Source organism: Lissotriton helveticus, chromosome 6, assembly GCF_964261635.1.
Source record: "Lissotriton helveticus chromosome 6, aLisHel1.1, whole genome shotgun sequence".
In the NCBI taxonomy this organism is placed as follows: Eukaryota; Metazoa; Chordata; class Amphibia; order Caudata; family Salamandridae; genus Lissotriton; species Lissotriton helveticus.
Window position 1 is genome coordinate 844,926,112 of NC_136067.1, and position 22,234 is coordinate 844,948,345.

Genomic DNA, 22,234 nt, shown 5'->3' on the forward strand with positions numbered 1-22,234 from the left:
AGAAGAAAACCTGAAAGCAGAGGGGACCAAGTTCTTGAATCACTAGCCAGTGATTAAGTGGGCACCAGGATGGCACCGGGCGAAGTCACCGCAGTCAGGTGAGTGGGCGCTGCTGGGCTCTGCAGTCTCTCGGACCAGGAGGCGTTGTCGGCGACCAGGATGGAGGTGCGAGCTGTCCCACGAAGGTTCTTGCTGTCGACGTCGCTGGACCCAGGATTGGGCAACAAGTCTTGGCAAATGCAAGGCCCACGCGGTGGACCTAAAATGGCGTCTTGAGGGGACCAGGAGGGTCCAGGGTGCTCCTCTTTTGGAGGGAAGCACGGGCTAGTCTGGAGCAACCAGACCAGCAGTGTTAGTTGTCGTGGAGCATCGTGAGGGGGCCACTAGCCAACGGGCAAGCGACCTGGACAACGCGGTGAACAGCAAAAAGCAGAAGGGCCCCACGCCGATCTCGTGGATGCAGGGGGGCTGGACTTCGGTGCTGGAGCTGCTCAGGGTCGGGGCTTCTCTTACCCCAAGGCACTCAGTCGAGGGTCACTCAGGCGTCGTGCTGGACAAGCATCGTGCAGTTCTGAAGATGGCCGGTCCCTCGAGGTCTCGTCACACCCACGGATCACAGCTGGGCTGATGATGTAGGTTGAGGTCAGAGGTGCCAGGGAAGCCGGTTCTCATCGTGCTGGCGCAGTCTTGATTCGAAGGAGAGACTGGCAACAAACCGCGATGCTTGGTTGGTGCCTGCTGCTGCAGGGTGACTACTCCTTAGTCACAAGGGAGAAATCTTAGGAAGAGTCTTGAGTTCCTTCTTGAAGAAAGTAGTTTCAGGATTCAAAGATGATCTGATTTGGAAGGGGGCCAGTTCCTACCTTTATCCTGCAAAAAGGGGCTGGCACGCGACTAAGTCCTGCCCTATGGGTGGGACTAGGAGGGGGGTGGTTACACCCCTCTCCTTTGGCGGGCTTTCCCCAGGCCAGGGGCTGGAGTGCCCCTGGAATTGGTTTCAGCCGGCCTATGCACAGTGAGCACCGGGGTGCCACTTGCAGTCACCTTCCTCCGAAGCCCTGCCTACCTAGGATACCCAAAATCCTGTCTGGGACGGTGCTGGCACCGCCCCTGGCAGGAAACCCTTTGTCCTTGCCTCCTGCTCTGGGAGGACTCCCAGCAGCAGGAGGGCAGACTTGTGTCTCGGTGGCAGCATCCATTTTGTGGAGCTAAGGCTCTGTTTGACTTTAACCGGGGTTACAGGTTACATAGATGTCGTGTCCCTCTAGAAGGGTGGAATGCTAACCCCGTCGCCAGAATTGGCGAGGGGTTAGTATTCCAATTCGTATGACACCTTACTCGACATGTTTTGATCAAGCGATACCAGAGTTGGCATATAACCGCGAGGATTATAATGCACTTAAGAGTATATGGTATGCGATATCATGGAAACGGCTAAGGGATGGATCCCGAAAGCCGTAGATAGGCTCAGCTCATGCCAGAGCACCATCTCACACGATTCCAAGCACTCTGCCTTCAGGATTGTTAAGGCCTGCCATAGGAGTGACTGATAGGATATCTGTGTGTCCATTTAGGTTTAGATATAGGAATACTATATCTACAGCAGAGGGTGAGTACACCGCTCTGCCCCAGCTGTCAAGCAGCCAGTTGTGTCTGATTTAGTTAGTCAGCCCAGGGGTGGCATAATACATGCTGCAGCCCCTGGGAGACTCCTGGGTGCACCTCAGCCCTGGTTACAGGGACTTGAGAGGGCCCAGTGCCAATTCAGTACCTGGGTACAATTTGGATTAGAGAGAACAGCTAGGCTGTGGGTCTGATTAGCAGGCTCACAGCCAGGGAAAGTCGTAAACCAGTGAAGCAAAAAGCAAAAATCTGGGTGATCATAGGATTGCAGACCCTACTCTCCTACATTCAATGACAAGGTTTTCAGAAGGGACATGTCCCTGATTGCATGCCGGTGCACCAGGGACTGTCTCATCCTGATGATCCGAATTGCTAAACGGATTGCATACGCAATCCTGGTTGAGATCCAAATACTAGAAACCCATTTGAAGACCACTGTTTCTGCCACTCTCCATAAAAAACACATGGAGGAAGCCAACAAATCTAATAAAGTTCAGTTCAGTTCAAAAGACTTTCTTTAGATCACTAAAGATCAAAAAAGTACAACATGAAACAAACTCTTACAGACACAATAAAAACATAGACATTAATAATGCACATTTACGGTTTGTTAAAATAGCAGCACAATGAAACCGTAGAGGTTACATTTTTAAAAGGACCAAGAATTTATCCTAAAAATACTTTCAAATCAGCCTAAAATTTTATGAATATCTTAAATAGTATTAAAAGACAGTAGTCCACACAAAATAATTAAAGTTACACAATACAGTTAAGCAAGACCCTTTGATGAGGTAACAGCCTAAGTACTATCAAGGGAACACTTGGCACGTCTGACCCACATTGCCATTAGAAATTTGGCTGTGCAGAATATAATAATACAAGATGTGTCTGACTACATTATTCTGTACGCCTCCTTGCACTTTCTTACTCCCAAGTTTCTACAAAGTGGGGCTGTCCATTTAATTCGAGACTGACTATACAAGTATACAAGTACTCTCTCCTGGCTACCAAGATCAAGAAATTTAAGAAAGACCTAGCCCTGTTCTCTCTCGGAAATATGTATCCTTTCACCAGTGATAAATACATGCCATCCTCTTCAACCAGGAAGACAGGAATACAAGGGTTGTAAACAGAGTATAAACGCCTTTTTGTATATTGATTGCTCTGGAGACTCTGGGTCTAGTACTTCTGGTTCCTCCTACCCACAGAGAATAGGCCGTGGTAGATGAGGGGAAAATACTGGTGCACCCCACCCAACCATGGTGGCAAGCAACACCTTGGGCTTACTCCATGCCACATTTTCAAGCTCCTCCTCTACCTTTCTTTATTATGAATTTTTCAGGGCAGGGTCGAGCCAGGTCAAGAGGAAGAAGGAGGGAGGAACAGGCACACATACATTGGAGCCCCCCTCCTTCACCTGCTGCACATGGAGCATGACGAGAGGCGACCCGCAGCCAGGGACAAGCAGCAAGGTGAACTAGTTGTGAAACCCAGCTGCCGTAACTTAACACCTCTGGAAAACTTCCTGTTAAATAAAGGGCTAGGCTTTGTCCCCATATTTAAAGGGGATGATTTTGATTCATAAGGAGCTCTCAAACATTTTCTGGAAGATACGGCTACATTATTTCTTTGAAGACTCAATTGACATGAATACAGTGAACCAGCAGTCGAACACCAATCTGTGAAACGAGTCCTCTTTCAACCTTCCATCGCACATGATCTCCCCTGAGGTGCTCACTTTTGAAAAAGACGGTGCTTAAGGACTTCGAGAGAAACAGGAAATTGGCCAAACCTTCTTTCAACAATCTTTCCAAATCTGAGCAGTCAGCAATCAAGATGCTTGGCACAGATACCTCTGTCACTATAAAATCAGCAGACAAGGTAAGAGCAGTTGTCATCCTAAGCACCGCTAACCACAGTGCTGAATGTCTTAGACGGATCAGAGTAAGAACCTCTCCTAACTGACCGTGCATAATGGCTACAATCTATCATAAAACTATTGATAGAACACACCAAGGACACTGGATGGATAACTGCAAAAGAAGCAGAGTTCCTCATTGCCACTGATCCCACATTTCTATGTTCTGCCACAGATCCATAAGCCACAACAACCTCCACCAGGCTGACCTATCATCTTGGGGATTGGATCTCTGCTGGAACCACTGTCCCAGTTTGTTGACTTCTTTTTGAGACCTCTGGTCGTGACATGCCAGCCTACTTACAAGACACAAAAGATACAAGTAAACTGCTCGATGACCTCGCCTTCGACACTGATACTGTGTCGGCGTGAAATTCTGTTTGGTAAGAATCAACCTGTGAACTTTACGAATCATCGAAAATGGCGTTTAACAGTCCCCTGATGAAGGGCTCCCAGTAGCCCGAAATGCATCGGGACCAATAAGTTGGAGTACGTGTTGCTTCATTTTAATTTTTAAATATACTACCATCAACTCAATGTGGATCACACACTTATGAAAATTGAATAAATTCAACCTTTGGAAATAGATTAACTAATTTCAAGCCTGATTTAATCTGAACTATTGGACACCACGCTGTGCACTGAGGGGACACCACTCATGGTGTGGTGCTAATCACATTCTTCACCCATGCTCGTGGATCAGTGAGCGATGCCCAACCTGCATGTATCACTTTATTGAATTCTCAAACCGAAATCAAAATTGCTTCCCAAAACCTAGTTGTGCATGAACCACTGTATTGCACTTTGTACAGATAACCCATACTACCCCAATATTAAGATTTGGAAGCGGTACATTGATGATATTCTGGTAATCTGGCATAATGAAGTGAACTCCGTCAATTTGTTTCATCAATGGCTGAACTCTCAGAACATTTTTTAAATTTACCTGTGAATACAGCGAGCAGAGTTTCCCTTTTCTTGATCTCCTGATCTAAAAAACCTATGGCGCCTTGCTGTCTTACAACAATTTTCAGACAATCTCCTGTTTAACCAGTTCCTGCGCCTCAGGCACAACTGATCTCAAGTAGACAAATTCAGGAAACATGCTGACATCCTGTCTAGTCAACTTAGAGACAAACAATACCCCACTTCACTGATACGCACTGCAGCCAAGAGAGCTAGGAACAATGCAATACTGGACATTAGGCCTCCCAAACTGCCTGGATGCTGGTATGCGTAAACACCTTCTGCAGCCTATCATAACTGATCAAAAAATCAATATGCAGAAACTGCCATATTTTGAACATGCAAAACCAGTCTCTTCCAAGTCACTTGTTTGCATTCAAATGCAGTCACAACATTAAGGACAAACAGGTCCATACTAGACCAGTCCTGAACACTAGCAACAGGGGAGGGACGTGGGGCATTCCACCAGTACAAGAACAGTTCCCTTGTGGGTCAGGCGGAGCATTTGTTTCAACCAAACATACTACCACCTTGACATTGGGACAACAGCCCCTTGGGAATTGAGGCAGCATACCAACTGTAACAGTGATAAACTCATATACATAATTACCTGCCCTTGCGGACAACATTACATTGGGATGACCACACAAGAGGTCAAGATTAGACCTGGGCTGAGTTTGTTGAGTTGTGCTATGCGGAACTACGCAAAGTAACCAAAAAACTCTGAAGCACTACACGCAGTTCCGTGAGCGGGTGGAGTTGGTCACTAAGCCCAGTCGCGTGAAATACGCAACGCGAAGTGCGTAGTGTCGCGCCAGAAATCATGCACAAACTGCACCAAATGATTCACATGGGTGTGTCCATCTTGTTTTTGCTCTGTTTATGGTGCTGCCACCTCCCCTCCACCATGGTAGCAGGCGGTAAGCGTGGTAGTGGATACGCCCTCCGGGAGCATCAGCAGCGATGGGAGACGATGCACCGGGCTGTGTGCCCCAGCTCTGGTGTCCAGTGCACCCAACAGCAGATTACGCACCAGTGGCCCGACATCCTGGATAGGGACCAGGAATTGCTCGACCTGCTGGGTGTGGAAGTTGTGGGGCTCGGTGAGTAAAACTTATTTATTTGTTGTGTTCTATCTATGCTAATATTTTTTTACCAAATAGCAAGTATGCTGCCCACACTCCGGTAGGTTAAGTTTATGCAACAAATATTATGCGATCATCATTTAGACAGGTGCTTTGGCGGTGCTATCTAATCCTACTCGTTGTTGCTCGCTTGGGCTGGTTATTTAAGAAGTCATGCAGAGACTCCTCTGTCATGTCACCAAGGTAGTAGTTATTAGTGAATTAGCACATTCTTTCACTTCTCTGTTCCTTTCTCTGTTGTTGTAGCTCATACAGTCCAAATTTCAACCCCCAAGCAAAAGGCATGCATCTATGCATTGAAAAAAATGCAGCCTGAGTTGGCACGACAAAGGGGGTTGAACTTGAGACTGAGAGATTGAGAATGAGATGAGAAGCAAAGATCATTTGTTGCAATTTATTAGTAGTACCAAAAAGTAGCTTAGGAAATTTGGACTATAGTTAGGTTTAGGAAATTATAAATAGTTCCACAATACTATTCGTACTATAGGAAATTTGATTCATAAAAGTTCAATGTTACTGTGTTTGTATTTCCCCGTGAAAATATTTTTGGGGAGATTATTATTAACTGTATCACTAATCTTAGTTTAATGTATTTATTTCTTACATTAGCATACCGGGGCAAGAAGAGGGATGGTCCTGGATCCAGCGAGGCAGGCGAGAAAGCTGGAGGTGCCTCCGCAGATGGCTCTGCTGGCCCCAGTAACGTTATATTAAACAGGGTTAACCCAAAACAAAGTCACAGGGACCTGGGTAGATAATAGTTATAAAAAGAGGGGTCCCAGCCTGGGGAAAAAAGTAAGGATTTATAAGAGATAGAACCAATTTGTAACACAAATGAAAAAAACAGAAACCAAATCAAAGTACGATGTTTTAATTCACAAAGTACTGGAAACTTTTCATTAGTTATGAAGTATACATCAGAAATGTTTGTATTTATATTTTTAGAAGCAATTGTGCCCACATACGTGAAGGAAGGGGAAGGGAGTGCTGTGAGGGGATTTTTGTGAAAAATGAAGAGAAAAACAATCTTCATTTAGGTGACAAAAAAACAACAAATCCAATTCTTTTTGTTCATATATACAGTGTTGAAGTGGTTCCCCAAAGAAAAGGGGCCACAAAGTTAAGCTAAATAAATCAGACAATTCTTGTAAACCAGGCTTCTGTAAACAGCTGTACAAATCCTGCTAGAGGTAGAAGCTGGTATCGTGGGGGTAGGTAGTCTACGTTTCAACCCTATTCCTTGTAGGGGCAGTTTCCCTTACAGAGCGGGTCTTCGTCAGGACAGAGAAAATGGAGTGGGCAGACCTCCTATGGGTGATTAAAAGAAAAAGAAAATTGTAAAGGGTCTATACGCAAGATCCCTATCAGGCCATAGCGGGTACAGTAGGTACACACTTGGACTGGGTCTGAAAAACACACATATATTACAAAGTACTACAGAATGAACATGATCCCAGTATCGCCCAAGAGGAGCAAACAATGTAAAATGGGTGATATCACAAAAGGTGGACCACCTCCTTCTGTACTTCTAAAAAGAATCATAACGTGAAACATAACTCAGCATTGACCACTCACTCTCAAAAAGGGGACACATGGCGCAATTATTACCTAGGTGGTGTAGCAAACGTTGCCGGGCGTCCCTCAGCCCACGTGATCGTTCAACAATCTGAGGAGCCCAAGGGGAAATTCAACGGAGTCACTATCCTCATAAGACTATGGTAATGCAAAACTATACGTATTGAAGCACCAGCGATTACCTTAAAGCATATAATGGGGGGATCGAAGATCCTCAAGTGTTACATCCCAGAGAAGGCATCATCATGCCACTACTGTAAAAAATTAGACCAAAAGTCCGATTTAAAAGAGGGCATACAGAGAATACCCTCCGATTACAATGCTGGTTTAGGAACCATCAAAAACATTACTGTGTGCCGTGGCGCCCATGTTTACCTTGGGGAGGAAAGGAATCTGGGGTCCTCTTGTACTCAATCTGGCAGCAGCGGTGTCGACTCGCTGCTGAAAAGGAATAATGGATGGTTTTGGTAAAATGCGAACACCAGCGGGGCATTAGTAACACAACCGCTGCGCTCGATGTCAAGGTGCTAGTGAAATGGAAACCCCAAAAGAGGTTCTCGGTAATCGGGGCATTGAAACACTAAACGGGGCTTTTTACAAGACCTGAAACGCTGTGCCAGATAACGTGCGGCTAAGGGGCTCACCTCGATGCTAAGAAGGATCACCACGGTATGGAAGGTCAAAGCAGGCAGGGACACGAGAAAACGTTGTCCTCCTTGCGATATGAAAAACTTGCGTCTAGTTGCACACATGGAAGCCATGTAACTAGGAAGTGTGGTTAAGGGGTGTGGCCGAAACGCCGTAGAGAGCGTGAAAAGACTCTCAAAAAATTCCGTTGCTAAGTTACCAAGCTTCAACTAATACGGAAAAAGGCTATAAATCAATATTGTCTTATTTAGAATATTTCTAGTAATTGTTCGCGCTGTGCACAAGCCTTACAGTCCAATGGGCTCGCTGGACCAGATTGCATTAACATTCTGTGAATACATATTCAGGAAAAATTCATGAAAACACCTGTCATAGAACAAATATAGATAATCCGTATGTACTAAAACAAATGCAAATGTGGCGACAGTGATGATCTCATGCCATACAAGGTAGTGAAACATCGAAAACAGACATATCGCAAATCATCTAATAAGCCACACTGTGAGACACAATTGTAGCAAGAAAGAGTAGCAAGAGTAGCAAAAGAAGCAGGCAGATGCCCAAAGTTGGTGGATGATTTACAGTTTGGCTAATTGCGCAAAACTACTCTCAGATTCATTGAGGCCACTTTGGATAGAATCAAAAATTTTTATTCATTTTAATTCTCTGACGTTTAGAATTGGGGCTATATTGCCACCCCTGGGGCCAAGTGTCACGTGTTCAAGTGCAATCCATTTCAGGCTTTTGGGCGAATGGTCCTTGATCATACAGTGTTCCACCATAGGTGCTCCTGTCACTTTGCAGCTAATGCGGCTGCAATGCTGTAAAAAACGCACTTTGGCCCGTTGTTGCGTTTGCCCAACATAGATTAGGTCACACGGACAGATAATGCAATATACCACATCCGCGGTATTGCAATTAATGTGTGATTTTAATTTTATCTGGTGGTGTTTGTAATGGAATTCTTTCGTTTGAATGGCATGTGGGCAGGCTTTACAATTGCCACATTTATAGTGACCAAGAATCGGTGGAAGGTTCCAAAGGGATGTTAAAGTAGCCAAGGGTGGAGTTTCCAGAAAAGAGCAAACCACGTGATCTCGAATGTTTTTGGCCTTCTTAAAAGAATGCATTGGTAAAGAGTTACTATCCAAATATTCTGATATCATAAGCCAATGTTTATTGATTGTCTTCTTGATTGCGTTACTCTTAGTAGTAAAAGTTGTAACACATATTAGGAGTTGCTCCTCATTACTGACACGATCGTTTGGTTCTAGAAGTGATTCTCGATGGTTGAACCATGCTCTTTTTCTTGCCTTCTAAGTTAACCGCTTGGGGTAATGTAATGTAATGTAATGTAATGAGCATTTCTACCGCGCAGCTTCCACTCCAAGGAGTATCTTGGCGCATTACACAACTCAGATGGAGGAGTCGGAAAGGGAAAAAGAGGTGCTCTGATTTCTGATCACACATTACACTAAAGTCCTACAAGTGGCGTCGGGCAATGAGAAGATCCAAGTTTTCAATGCCTTCCTGAAGGGGGCTTCTTGAGAAAAGGACCGCAGAAAGAGCGGAAGTTTATTCCAGGCTTTAGACCCGAGTACAAAAAGGGATTTGCCACCTTTTGTGGCTAGTTTAAAATAGGGGAGGGAAAGTAAATTCTGACTTGCAGATCTCAGACTTCGTGATGGATAATATCTTTTAAACCCATTATATAAATAGGTAGAGCCTCGTTGGTGAAAAGCCCGAAAGGTAATTAGAAGAAGTTTAAACAAAATTCTTTTACCTATTGGCAACCAGTGAAGGGTGTTTAGGGCTGCTGAGGCTGACGATCTACGAGGCAGGCGTAGAACAAGGCGGGCTGCCGCATTTTGGACCATCTGTAATTTGTGGAGAACAGATTTATTAGCTCCAACGTATAATCCATTACAGTAGTCCAGCCTAGAACTTATTAAGGCCACTGCGACAGTTTTCCTCGCCGATAAAGGGAGAAGATCAAAAAACTTCCTTAGTGCTTTAATGATTTGAAAGCACGTGCCTGCTACTGCTACAGCCTGGGGTTTAAAGGATAGCTGGTTATCAAATTTCATGCCCAAATTGCGAACAGATGCAATTGTATTGGGGGGCACTTCAGCATCCGAAGGCCAACATGCTATTGGGGAAAAAAGATTGTCATTCCCAAAAGGAAGGATCTCAGTTTTTCCGGCGTTACACTTTAAATGGTTATTAGTCATCCATTTAAAGATTGCTGCAAGGCAATCCTTAAGATCTTCCTCGGCACCTGGGCGCTCCTTATCCAACACCAAAATCAGTTGGGTGTCGTCAGCGTATGAAATAGAACTGATCTTGAATGACGCGATCAGTTTCATCAGGGGTGCCATATATAGATTGAAAAGAACAGGGCTCAAACTAGAGCCCTGCGGCACCCCTGAGCTGACGTTTTTGGCCTCAGATTGGTATGGCCCTAAAACTGTTATTTGGTGTCTGTTGGTAAGGAAATTCCTACACCAGGCCAATCAATCAATCAATCAATCAAAGACATTTATAGAGCGCACTACTCACCCGTAGGGTCTCAAGGCGCTAGGGGGGGGGGGTGCCGTTACTGCTCGAACAGCCAGGTCTTGATCTTCTTCCTGAAGGAGAGGTGGTCTTGGGTCAGTCGCAGGTCGGTCGGGAGGGAGTTCCAGGTCTTGGCGGCCAGGTAGGAGAAGGACCTTCCTCCTGTTGTCGCTCTTCGGATGCGGGGGACGGCGGCGAGGGCGTGGCTGGTTGATCGGAAGTGGCGCTTGGGAGCGTAGAAGTTGATTCGGTTGTTGAGGTAGCTCGGGCCTTGATCGTGTAGGGCTTTGTGTGCGTGGTGAGGAGACGGAAGGTGATTCTTTTGTTGACGGGGAGCCAGTGCAGGTCTCTCAGATGTCCGGAGATGTGGCTGTTTCGTGGGATGTCGAGGATGAGTCTGGCTGAGGCGTTCTGGATCCGCTGGAGTCTCTTCTGGAGCTTGGCGGTGGTTCCGGCGTAGAGGGCGTTGCCGTAGTCCAGTCGGCTGGTGAAGAGGGCCTGGGTGACAGTCTTCCTGGTCTCGGTGGGGATCCACCAGAAGATCTTCCGTAGCATGCGCAGGATGTTGAAGCATGACGAGGAGACGGCGTTGACTTGTCTGGTCATGGAGAGGGAGGAGTCCAGGATGAAGCCCAGGTTGCGTGCGTGGTCCGTCGGTTTGGGTGCAGTGCCCAGGGCGGGGGGCCACCAGGAGTCGTCCCAGGCGGAGGGCGAGGAGCCCAGGATGAGGACCTCCGTCTTGTCTGAGTTCAGTTTCAGGCGGCTGGTCGTCATCCACTCGGCTACATCTTTCATCCCTTCGTGCAGGTTGGCTCTGGCGGCGGCGGGGTCGTTGGTCAGGGAGAGGATCAGCTGGGTGTCGTCGGCGTAGGAGATTATGTTGAGGTTGTGTTGGCGTGCGATGGCCGCGAGGGGGCTCATGTAGACGTTGAAGAGGGTGGGACTCAGCGAGGATCCTTGAGGGACGCCGCAGATGACTTCGGTGGCCTCTGACTTGTACGGTGGTAGGCGGACTCTCTGTGTTCTTCCGTCGAGGAAGGAGGTGATCCATTCCAGTGCCTTCTCCTGGATTCCGACGTTGCCGAGGCGCTGCACTAGGGTGCGGTGGCAGACAGTGTCGAATGCCGCGGAGAGGTCCAGGAGGATGAGGGCCGCTGTTTCTCCGTTGTCCATCAGGGCTCGGATGTCATCGGTGGCAGCGATGAGGGCGGTCTCGGTGCTGTGGTTGGCTCGGAAGCCAGACTGTGAGGGGTCGAGGGATCCATTTGTCTCGAGGAAGGCGGCCAGCTGTTTGTTGACGGTCTTCTCGATGACTTTGGCTGGGAACGGGAGGAGCGAGATGGGACGGTAATTCTTGAGTTCGGTGGGGTCCGCTGTCGGTTTCTTGAGTAGAGCGCTGAGTTCGGCGTGCTTCCAGCTCTCAGGGAAGGTGGCGGTGTCGAAGGAGGTGTTGATAATGTCCCGCAGGTGGGGTGCGATGACAGCGTCGGCCTTGTTGAAGACGTGGTGAGGGCAGGGGTCGGTCGGAGATCCGGAGTGGACGGAGTTCATAGTGCGGACGGTGTCTTCGGTGCTGATTGGAGTCCAGGCGCGGAGGGTGGTGGTGGGTGGCGTTGCTGCGGTCGTGGCGTGCGTCGGTTGGATGCTGAAGCTGTTGTGTATGTCCGCGATCTTGTTGTGGAAGTAGGAGGCGAGGGAGTTGCAGAGGTCTTGCGATGGGGTGATGTCGTTGTTTACGGCGTTGGGGTTGGAGAGCTCTTTCACGATGTTGAAGAGTTCCTTGCAGTTGTGTGCGTTGTTTTCCAGCCGTTCCTTGTATGCATTTTTCTTGGTGGCGCGGATCAGTTGGTGGTCTTTCCGGGTGGCGAGCTTGAGGGTGGTCATGTTGTCCATTGTTGGTTCCCTTCTCCATACTTTCTCGAGGGCTCGGCAGTTCTTCTTGGAGCTCTTGAGTTCGTCGGTGAACCATGGGGCTTTTCTGCTGCCGGGTCTGCTGGGCGGGGTCCTCAGAGGGGCGAGTTCGTCCGCGCAGTTGCTGATCCACTTCGTGAGGTTGTCGGCGGCCTGGCTGGGGTTCGCTGAGCCGGCAGGAGGGTGCTGGCTCAGGGAATCGGTGAGCTGGTCGGCTGTGATCTTGTTCCAGCTTCTTCGGGCAACCTGTTGCTGGTGGTGGTGGATCGTCGTTCTTTTGAAGGTGAAGTGGACACAGCTGTGGTCCGTCCAGTGGAGTCCTGTGGCGTGGCTGAAGACGATGTCTTTGCTGGATGAGAAGACGGCGTCGAGTGTGTGTCCGGCGAGGTGGGTGGGGGTGGACACCAGCTGCTTGAGTCCAAGGTTGGCGAGGTTGTCGAGCAGGGTGATGGTGTTTCGGTCGCTGTTGTTCTCCAGGTGGAAGTTGAGGTCCCCCAGGAGGATGTAGTCGGCGGAGGGGAGGGCATGCGGGCTGATGAAGTCGGCGATGTCCTCGCTGAATTGTGTGCGTGGTCCCGGGGGTCGGTAGATCAGGGTGCCTCTGAGGGTGGTCTTCGGGTCGGTGTGGATCTGGAAGTGCAGGTGTTCGGCGGTGGTTAGGGTGTCGTCGGTGTTGGTCATGATGCGGATGGTGTTCCTGTGGATGATGGCGATGCCTCCTCCCACCTGGTTGGCGGTGCGGTCCCTCCGGGTGATCTTGTAGCCCTCTGGGATGGCGATGGCGATGTCGGGCGCTGAGGAGGCGTTCATCCAGGTCTCCGTGAGGAAGGCGATGTCAGGGGCTGTGGTGTCGAGGAGGTTCCAGAGTTCGATGGCGTGTCTGTGGACGGAGCGGGTGTTGAGCAGGATGCACTTGAGGTGGTTGCTGCTGGTGTTCGGCTTGGCGGGTGCTGGTGCAGGGTATGTCCGGATGCAGGTGAACTTGCAGGCGTGGCAGCTGAAGGGTCCGTGGGTGTGCTTCGGGGTGGCTCGGTGACATCCCGGGATGCCGCCGGTGTTGAGTGCGATGAGTTCGGCGGCGTTGTAGGTCAGTCGGGTCGTCTTCTGTCGGTGGGGGCCAGGGGTCCTGGCACTGGGCGCGGTCCAGGCGCGGACGGGCGCAGACGGGCTTACCTTTGGCGCGCCTTCGGCGCACAATCGGCGCGCCCGCTGCGCGTTCGCACGGTCGCCATATATGGCGAAGTGCGAGGGAGGGCGGAGCAGCTGGGAGGCGGGAGCGGGGAGGGTACAGAAAGAAAGGGGGCGTGGTTAGCGGCGGTGGCGGGAAGCGGGGAGCGGGTGGGAGGAGACCGGGGGGCGCGAAAATCAGGCGACAGAACAGTTGGACAACAACAATAATACAATTCCACAAAGCAAGGCAATACAAATGAGCAAAGGCTCTTAAGCAGAGGGGGACACAGCAAAAGCAGCAGCAGGTCAGGCAGGCACAGCGAGACCACGCCGCTCAGTGGTAGGGGGCGTGGTCACCCGGCGGCGACCGAGGCAGACGAGGCAGGCAGGCGGGAAACGCACGCAGCAGCTGGTGGCCGTGCGGCGCAGGGGGCGACCTAAACTAGGCCAACACCTGTCCCCCTACCCCTGCGGCAGCCAACCGGTCCACTAAGATGTTATGAGAGACCGTATCGAAGGCTGCCGAGGCCGTGTTGCATCAAAACCCTGCGCCTGCTTGAAGCAGGCGTAAGGATTGATGCAGCATTGTAAAGATAGGGACCCCCAGAGCATTGCTGGAGCTGCGTTACGCTTGCGACGCAACTCCAGCAATGCGCTGCCTTTACAGCACAGATGCATCATGCATCTGTGCCGTTTTTGCCCCATGGTGCACCACATTGTAAATGCGGCGCATCCATGGTGGCGGAGCCGTGGTGCACAATAACTGGCGCATCCCTGCTGATATGCAGGGATGCACCAGTTATTGTAAATCTGCCCCCAAGTTCCTGCACTTGACTTCAAAATGTCTGTACTAGTCTGTCTGTTCTGTAGCTTCCTTTCTTCTGCTTTGTCAGTAAGCTTTCCCTCTCTCCTTATATATCTTGTGGACTGATGGTACTGTAAGACTCAAGGAACCCATTTTAAGTCAGGTACTACACTGTGAAGATTGCTTGCCCGAATATGAGCAAAGCTTTCTTTTTCTTGCTCATGCCCAAACAGTAAAACAAAAGAGTGGCATGGTGGACCCCCAATATTGTGTATGTATTATTATCATAGTATACCAGCAGTTGATGACAGTGCAGCATGGCTGGCAGTATGAGGGGGGCCCCATTGCATTTGCCAACCAAGACCATATGTCGTCATAGACCACTTAGATACCCCTTCATTGTGCTTCATTGACTCAGATTCATCATAGTTATGGCCCTCCATTACAAAATGTTTATGGTTGGCTTGATTACCTGGCTTTTCATACATTGCCAACCAACAAAATGTCCAGCGTTATATTTTGATAGAAGATACTGTAACCAAACTGTAGTGATGTATTGTGGTGGTATTTTGCTGAACAAAATAATCATGGGGGAGGCGTATCTGGCATCTAAAATTTGTAATGTCTTTTCTAGCTGCACAGACCACTAGTGCTGGGTCTGCCAGCAAGGGTGCCAGTGGAGCGGATGCGGCAGTTGAAGGGAGGGGTTCCAACTGCGGCAGGGATGGGCGGTGGTAAGTCACATTGCTTGCTGATGGACAATTAGTAATATTCTCACTGCAAGCACGATTAATTGTGAACACCCCGCTTTAGAAGATACAATGGGAGTTGATTAGTTAATGGCCTCTTCTATCTGCAACTCAGCAGACAAAGGTTCTTAATTAACTTTTACAATGGGTTGATGGAAAAGGGAAAAAAGGATGGAAGGAGAAAGGATTAGTGATAAGCAATATGAGTGACAGGATGCGTAGGTGAATACATGGGCGAAAGGAGGCATATAGGTGGGCAATTCGATGCATGAGTGGGTGAAGGATGGATGAAAGGGTATACAGGTGAAAGGATACCTGCCTGGGTATATGAAAGGGTATGGGTGAAAGGATGCTTGCCTGGGTGGGTGAAAGGAATGCTCAGTGGGTTAAAGCAGGAAGGGTGAATGGGTGAAAGGATGCATGGGTGGGCAAATGGATGTTGGTGAAAGGTTAGTTGAGAGCAATGTTTAGTTGGATGGATATATATGCATGAATGGTTTTCAATGGTTAAGGACTGGATGAGACAATATAAAGCTTAAATGGTGTGTATCCAAGCCAAGGGTGCAGAATAATAGAACTATGGAATGATGAATGGATAGTTGCTTGTATGAAGAAACAAGGGAGCTCTTCTGAATAGGGGTGTAATTGCCTACTTCACTTACTTGCAATGGTTTTATCACAGCTTTGATTCAAAGGGTTGGGTGGTAGTTCTGTCTACTCCTTTGACTCACTTTAAGGGAGGCAGATATCTGTATCCCACCCATCATCAATCATCACCTCCGTGCGGATGGGAAAGTCAAGAATGAACATGCCAAAAACAATCTATATCTCATTTCTTAATCCTTTCCCAGTGCTGCATTGCATCGCTTTTCTCACCGTCTACTTACGGCAGACAGGATGTCCACATGATAGATTATTTTTATTTGACGTGTATCAATATTCATCTCTCTTGTAGTCAGGGTAAGACCAAAGGCCATTGGAATAAGATAATTGTCTATTACAGCTGTGAGTACTTGTATTCCATAGTGCATAGCACCTTACTCATTAATGAGAGGTTATAGACTTGAAAGTGTCTGTTTAGTTTTTACTAGGAAATCCTTAAAAAAAGTTATTTTAAACTGGGGTGCTGTGTTTATATTCTGCCTTAATTCCTTTCAGTCAGTTAGTGCATTTGCCACTTGCCTTTATGTGAGGCATGTGTGGGAAATGGCTGTGACTCTATTCACCTAAAATTGAATGTCCCTGGGGGCCAGCAATGAACTGCTACTGTGCCACCCACTACATAATTGTAAGTGTTATGCACAGAGCATTGTTTAAAATTTCTCATTCTATTTCTAGTGACTCCTGCTGGTCATCCAACTCAGCAGGATGTAGCAGGTGGAGGCTATACAAAATGAGTACTAGCGGTGGTGGCCTAGAAGGACAAGGAGGGGGCCGCTGCCCAGGGCCTCAGCCAGCTACCAGCATCATTGCCTCTCAAAACCGGTGCTGCAGTCCGCTGACAGCCGCCCGCCGGTGTTCCATCACTCTCTGCCCCCCTCAATTTCTGGCCACAACTTCTGCCGCATCATGCAGAGGATTGATAGAATAGAAGCTAGGCAGATCAAGATGGAGGGGCACCTTAAAAAGCTTGTGGCCTGCCGTTAGTAGCATCTTCTGCTCTTTTTTTCAGCTTTGTTTTGGTGGGTGGGACTTGTTGTGGGTGGGGAGGGTAGGAATGATGGGAGTTGGGATTGAGACAGCTTCGACTTTAGTTTTTTCTGACATTTTGGACATTGGTTGGGGAGGGGGAGAATTGTTTGGGGAGAGGGGTGGGCCAGTTTATGGTTGAGTGATTTTTTTAATTATATTGTCCTTGTTTGGGTAATAAATAGTTATTTTACATTGTTTATGCTTCAAATCTTTTTTCGGGTGTTTTACTTTGCACTGCTGTCTTTTAGCTCAGCAGCAGCCTGTTATTTAAAATCAGCTGATAGTGTATAACAATTAGTTATGTGGTACTGTTAAGAACCGTGCTGGGACAGGTGCTACTCATCTGAATTGTCTAGTTTGTGCTCTACCCAATGGCCCATTCATGAATCATGTTTTCCTGCCTTCTAAATACATGTTGTAAGCCTGCCTTCTAAAAATACATGTTGTAAGCAAGAACATTCTGGATTCGTAATGTTGTTTTTACCAATGCTTTTATCACATTTATTTGGGCTCTTTTGTACGCCCTACATTGTTAGTGTATTCCAATTCCAAGGTGCAATGCTTCAAGCGCAGCTGTAGGTACACTGTATCATGTGCCCCAGCAGCTGTGAATGTCACGTTCCTAAACACACAACTGAGGCTATAAATAGTCACACCCAACAGCACGTGGGGATTGGCTTTCTGTCTCCGGTTCTGAGAGCATCATCGGGACTTTGGAGTTTGGAATCCTCGAGGCATCTCCCTGAAACACACAGATCTTGGACCTTCACTGCGTAATCAAGGATCAGCTGATCGTCTCTTGAACCAGCTGGCAGGAAGCGATGAGTCATCTTTTCCTTCACAGCTGAAAGCGGCTTCAGCAGCTAAGTGAACCTTTTAAATTCAGCATGTCTTGTTATTTTGTTAGAGACATTTCTTTGGAAAGGAAGCACCGTGAGAAACTGAATCGCTGAATTCATTTTGACCTCAGAAGCTTTGACATTGGTTTGACTTTAATGAAAAGTGCGGATATTTTCCTGATTTAAATGAAAAGCTCTGTAGTTTCTTTAAGCAATATTTTTAAGGAGTCTAAGTTGTGATTAGATTTCCCTAATACCTGAGACATTGTAGCTTTATATAGAGACATTGTAGCTTTATGCTTTTCGTACCATCACCCACATTAAGGTGAGTAGGGGTTTAGAGCCATTTATGATAATTTTAGGAAGAAATCAGAAGACAGGCTTATAATTTGTTGTTTATTCCTTAGCAATGGTGTATTCAAGATCTATGAGAGAAAACCGCTATTCCTAAGAGAACAAATACTTCCATGTTAGAAACTTAAGGTAATTAATATGTTGTAGTAAGATGCATATGTTATAGGTATGGTGCATAAGTTAATTACATAGGGAATAATAGGATTTTAAATACATTTCTTGATATTTAGGTGTCGTTCCTGTTAACAAGAATCAAAATCCTGGCAGGCCCAGAAAACAGACGGTAGCAGCTCTCTCTTGTTTTCTCTCTCTCTCCAATTCCCTTTCCCTTTTGGAATAACTGCTAGGACTTCTGTTAATCAGTAGTGCTGAGAGTTGTTCTTAGAGGGTTGAGGATCCAGCATCGCCCCTACAGACGCTCCTGGAATTCAGGTGAGTGGCTGGTCTAAAAACTTGACATAAAGCCAAGCCACAACAAACAAGTCTGCCTGGGCGATGAATTCCCCTGTCGAAAAAACTATCTCCTTACAGGAGCTTACTAAGGCCTTTGAGGGACTTCAACAAGAGGTAGCTGTGCTGAAACAGACTAATCATGCTTTGAGTTACATAAGTACAAGCCTGGAGAATCCCCATGGGACACACCTAGTGTTAAACCAAAGACAGTGTTACAACTACCACGCTTTCAGTTTTCATCAATAAACACAGATATCACAGGTACTCAACCTATTACCGTCTCTGTAACCACTCCTACCCCTGTCCCGTTAGCCCCACCCGAGCGGTTTCTTGGAGATCATACTAAGTATGCAATCTTTATGAATCAATGTCAGCTTCATTTTTTGTGTCGTCCATTTGCATTTCCCGATGATACTTCAAAGGTAGCATTTATTCTTTCCTATTTGGGCGGAACTGCAGCTACATGGTCTATTCCTTTTGTAGAACGAAATGACCCAATACTACATGACTTTAGTCGTTTTAAGGAAACTATGCGCAGGCTCTTCGCCAAACACCAGTTTGTCCAAGCTAGTGACAATGATCTCTTGAACATACAACAAGGAAAACAAGATTTATTGTCGTATATCTCTTCTTTCAATAGACTCCTTTCTGAAACCGAATGGCCAGAGGAAAAAAGAACGTCCCTGTTCTACCGTGGCCTTCGTGATGATTTAAAAGAAGTCATAGCACAAATTGTGGATCCCCCTACTGACTGTACAGAATTTATTGATTTGGTTGTCCGATTAGACCACCGACTAGGAGAGCGAAGAGGTGAAAGAACTCGTGGGGATTTTTCACAGGTGGTAATTGTAAGAAATGAGAAAAAGGATCATTCTAGTGTTTTGTCTTCCCCAGATTCCTCTGAGCCCATGCAAATTGGTGGTGTCAAGGGGCCTCTATCTAAAGAAGAAAAGGACCGGAGAAGACGTCTAAATTTATGTCTTTATTGTGGTAGTATCGAGTAGAGAGATCTACAAGGGATTTTGTTTGGAATATAACTTGACTTGTTATTGATTCAACTTAGAGAGTAAGTCATACGATCAAACTCATGTGTGTCCACAGAACAACAACTAATGTAAAAAGACACTCTTGGTGTCAATATACATCGAGAGTCTATACACTAATGTTCCGCAAACTGAAGTTCTTCTGACCCTTGAGAACTTGCTTGAAACAAGACTGAGACCCCATGCACTACCAACACATTTCATACTTGAATGCATAAGGATCTCATTATGCGAGAACTTCTTTCTGTGTGAAAAAACATTCTTCCAACAGCAGAAAGGAGTAGCGATGGGTGCAGTATACACCCCAGACATAGCAAATATCTATATGTCCGATTTTGAAGGTAAATTCATCTATGATTGTTCCAACCCATTCGCAGCCAACGTGAGATGTTGGCTGCGATACATAGATGATATTTTCTTTAGTTGGAGGGGGGGTGTTGACCTTCTCATGGAATTCCATCAATGGGTGAATTCTAGAAATTCAAATCTACAATTCACATTAGTCCATGATAAAACCAGAATGGATTTTCTTGATATTTCTATCATAGCGGGTGTGGATAATACTCTTTACACCACGCTTTTCATAAAGCCAACAGCAAGGAACACTTTACTGAAATATAACAGCCACCACCCCCAAGCACTTAAGGATGGTCTCCCCTTTGGGCAGGTCCTCCGACTCCAGAGGAACTGTTCGAAGCGGGCTGACTATTTCCTTGAAGCAAAAAAACTGAAAGAGAAGTTACATGCTTGTGGCTACCCAAACAAACTTTTAAAACGTTCCCTTAAATGCGCCTGGTATAATGATCGTGTAGCGTTGTTACAAGTTAAAACAAAAACATCAGTTGCCCAACTGGTCTGTGTAACCACGTTTGGGACAGCTACTAATGTCATCAAGAAGCTGATCAAAAAACATTGGTCTTTACTGTCCAATCTGCCTGAACTGGTGCAGAAACCCATGTTCGCCTTTAAAAGAGGCTCCAATCTGAGGAACCGGTTGCTCCATGTCTATAAAAATAGAGAGAACAACCTGATTGACAACATGTGACAGCTGAGTCCGGTGATCGGCCACTTTAAGTGCAATCACTGTGTAGCCTGTCAGTCGACGAACAATCTTAAATCTTTTGAACTGAATGCTAAAGATGTTATGCTCAAATGTTTTTCTAACTGCAACACATCCAATGTTGTTTACTGTATTCAATGCCCTTATGGCCTCAAATACTTTGGAAAAACAACCCAGATGGTGAAAAAACGTATATTACAACACCAGTCAAGGATACGTTGCCGCACAGAGAATGCCCCCTTAGTCGATCATTTTGCTCTGATGAAACACACAGAGAAGGAAATGCTCTGGTGGGTTGTGGAAATTGTGAAACCTACCATAAGACAGTCCAATGTTGACCGTATCTTAACAATCAAGGAACAACGCTGGATCTGTCTTGCTGACTCTGTGAGGAAGGGACTTAATTTGGCCACAGAGTGGCACTCCTTGCCATGTCTGACATGAAATGTCCCATCTGAAATCTGAGTAATCAATATCTCTGTGATAGAATACATCTAAGCATAAGAGATAAGGGACCAACATGCAGTAAACCTCCTCCAAGTTGGTTGACTATGGATAGTGTTCCAATTTTGAGCCGGTTATTCACAAACAAAGACACATAACTTCCACCACATGTTTACATATGGTTTAATGATTTATATGTAATGTGGTTTGTTTGCATTAATAATATGATCATACAATAAGATGGATGCCTGTTAACTGTTTCAATATTATTGTTGTTTTTTCATACTGTGATGTTGTTCGATATTGACCAGAATGGTTTAATGATGGCTGTTATACTTTTATACTATGCATTGATGACCACCACACTCCTACATTGTGTGGACCTGAACACATTTCTTGCAGTTCTAAAATGGCCACCATTGTTTATCGACAATAATTAACTGAGTCCATAGATACCACCTAATATGCTTACATATTTTACATTTGTTTATGAGAATTGGCTCTAATAACTTGACGCGATGTTCTAAGATATGTATAACCACTGGCGTATACAATATACCTCTGTATTACCGCTGACATTCGAGATTATCGCGGTGAATTGCACTTTTTAAGATGGCCGACACCTTTACTCGGACGGAATAGGTGTTAAGAATCTCAAGATGGCCGTTGGTGTCATCTGACTCGTAAGGAAGGCGCGTGACGCCTCCACTTCCGGGTCACCTCAGTTAAATAAAGATACCGGCTTGCTACCAGCTACACATGCGTTTTCTTGAAGCTGTCGAATTCCGTGTCTCGCCACATTTTCGCTGCAAATGTAAGTAGCTTATGGAACTGTTTTAGTGGATGAGGTATACGTTAGTATCCCATCCGTCCTGAGTCGGATGTCCTATGACTCCCAGACTCACTCCTTAGTAGTAGAATTGGAGTGCTTAGCCAGCGTTACAGATATTGAGAGCCAGTAGTGGTCACGGCCAACGGCTAAGGCTCTTATAATATGACGTCTCTAAGGTGAGCTTAGTCGCACTGAAACAGGAGTGCCCTGGTTCCTGAATGGGACAGCAGTGATCCCTTTCAGTCACACGTTATAAATAAGGTCGTGCTTTTTCTAAGAGTGTGATATAACTAAGATTAGGCGCAAGCCCAATTGACCCTTAAAGCTATACATTTGCGGTCATTGTTTTTGATACGTTTATACCTAGGCTATAAATGCCACGAGAGTTGTGGGATTAGGAAAGTCCTGTTAACCCATGTTTTTGATATGACTGGGCCATGTCTTTCGGATC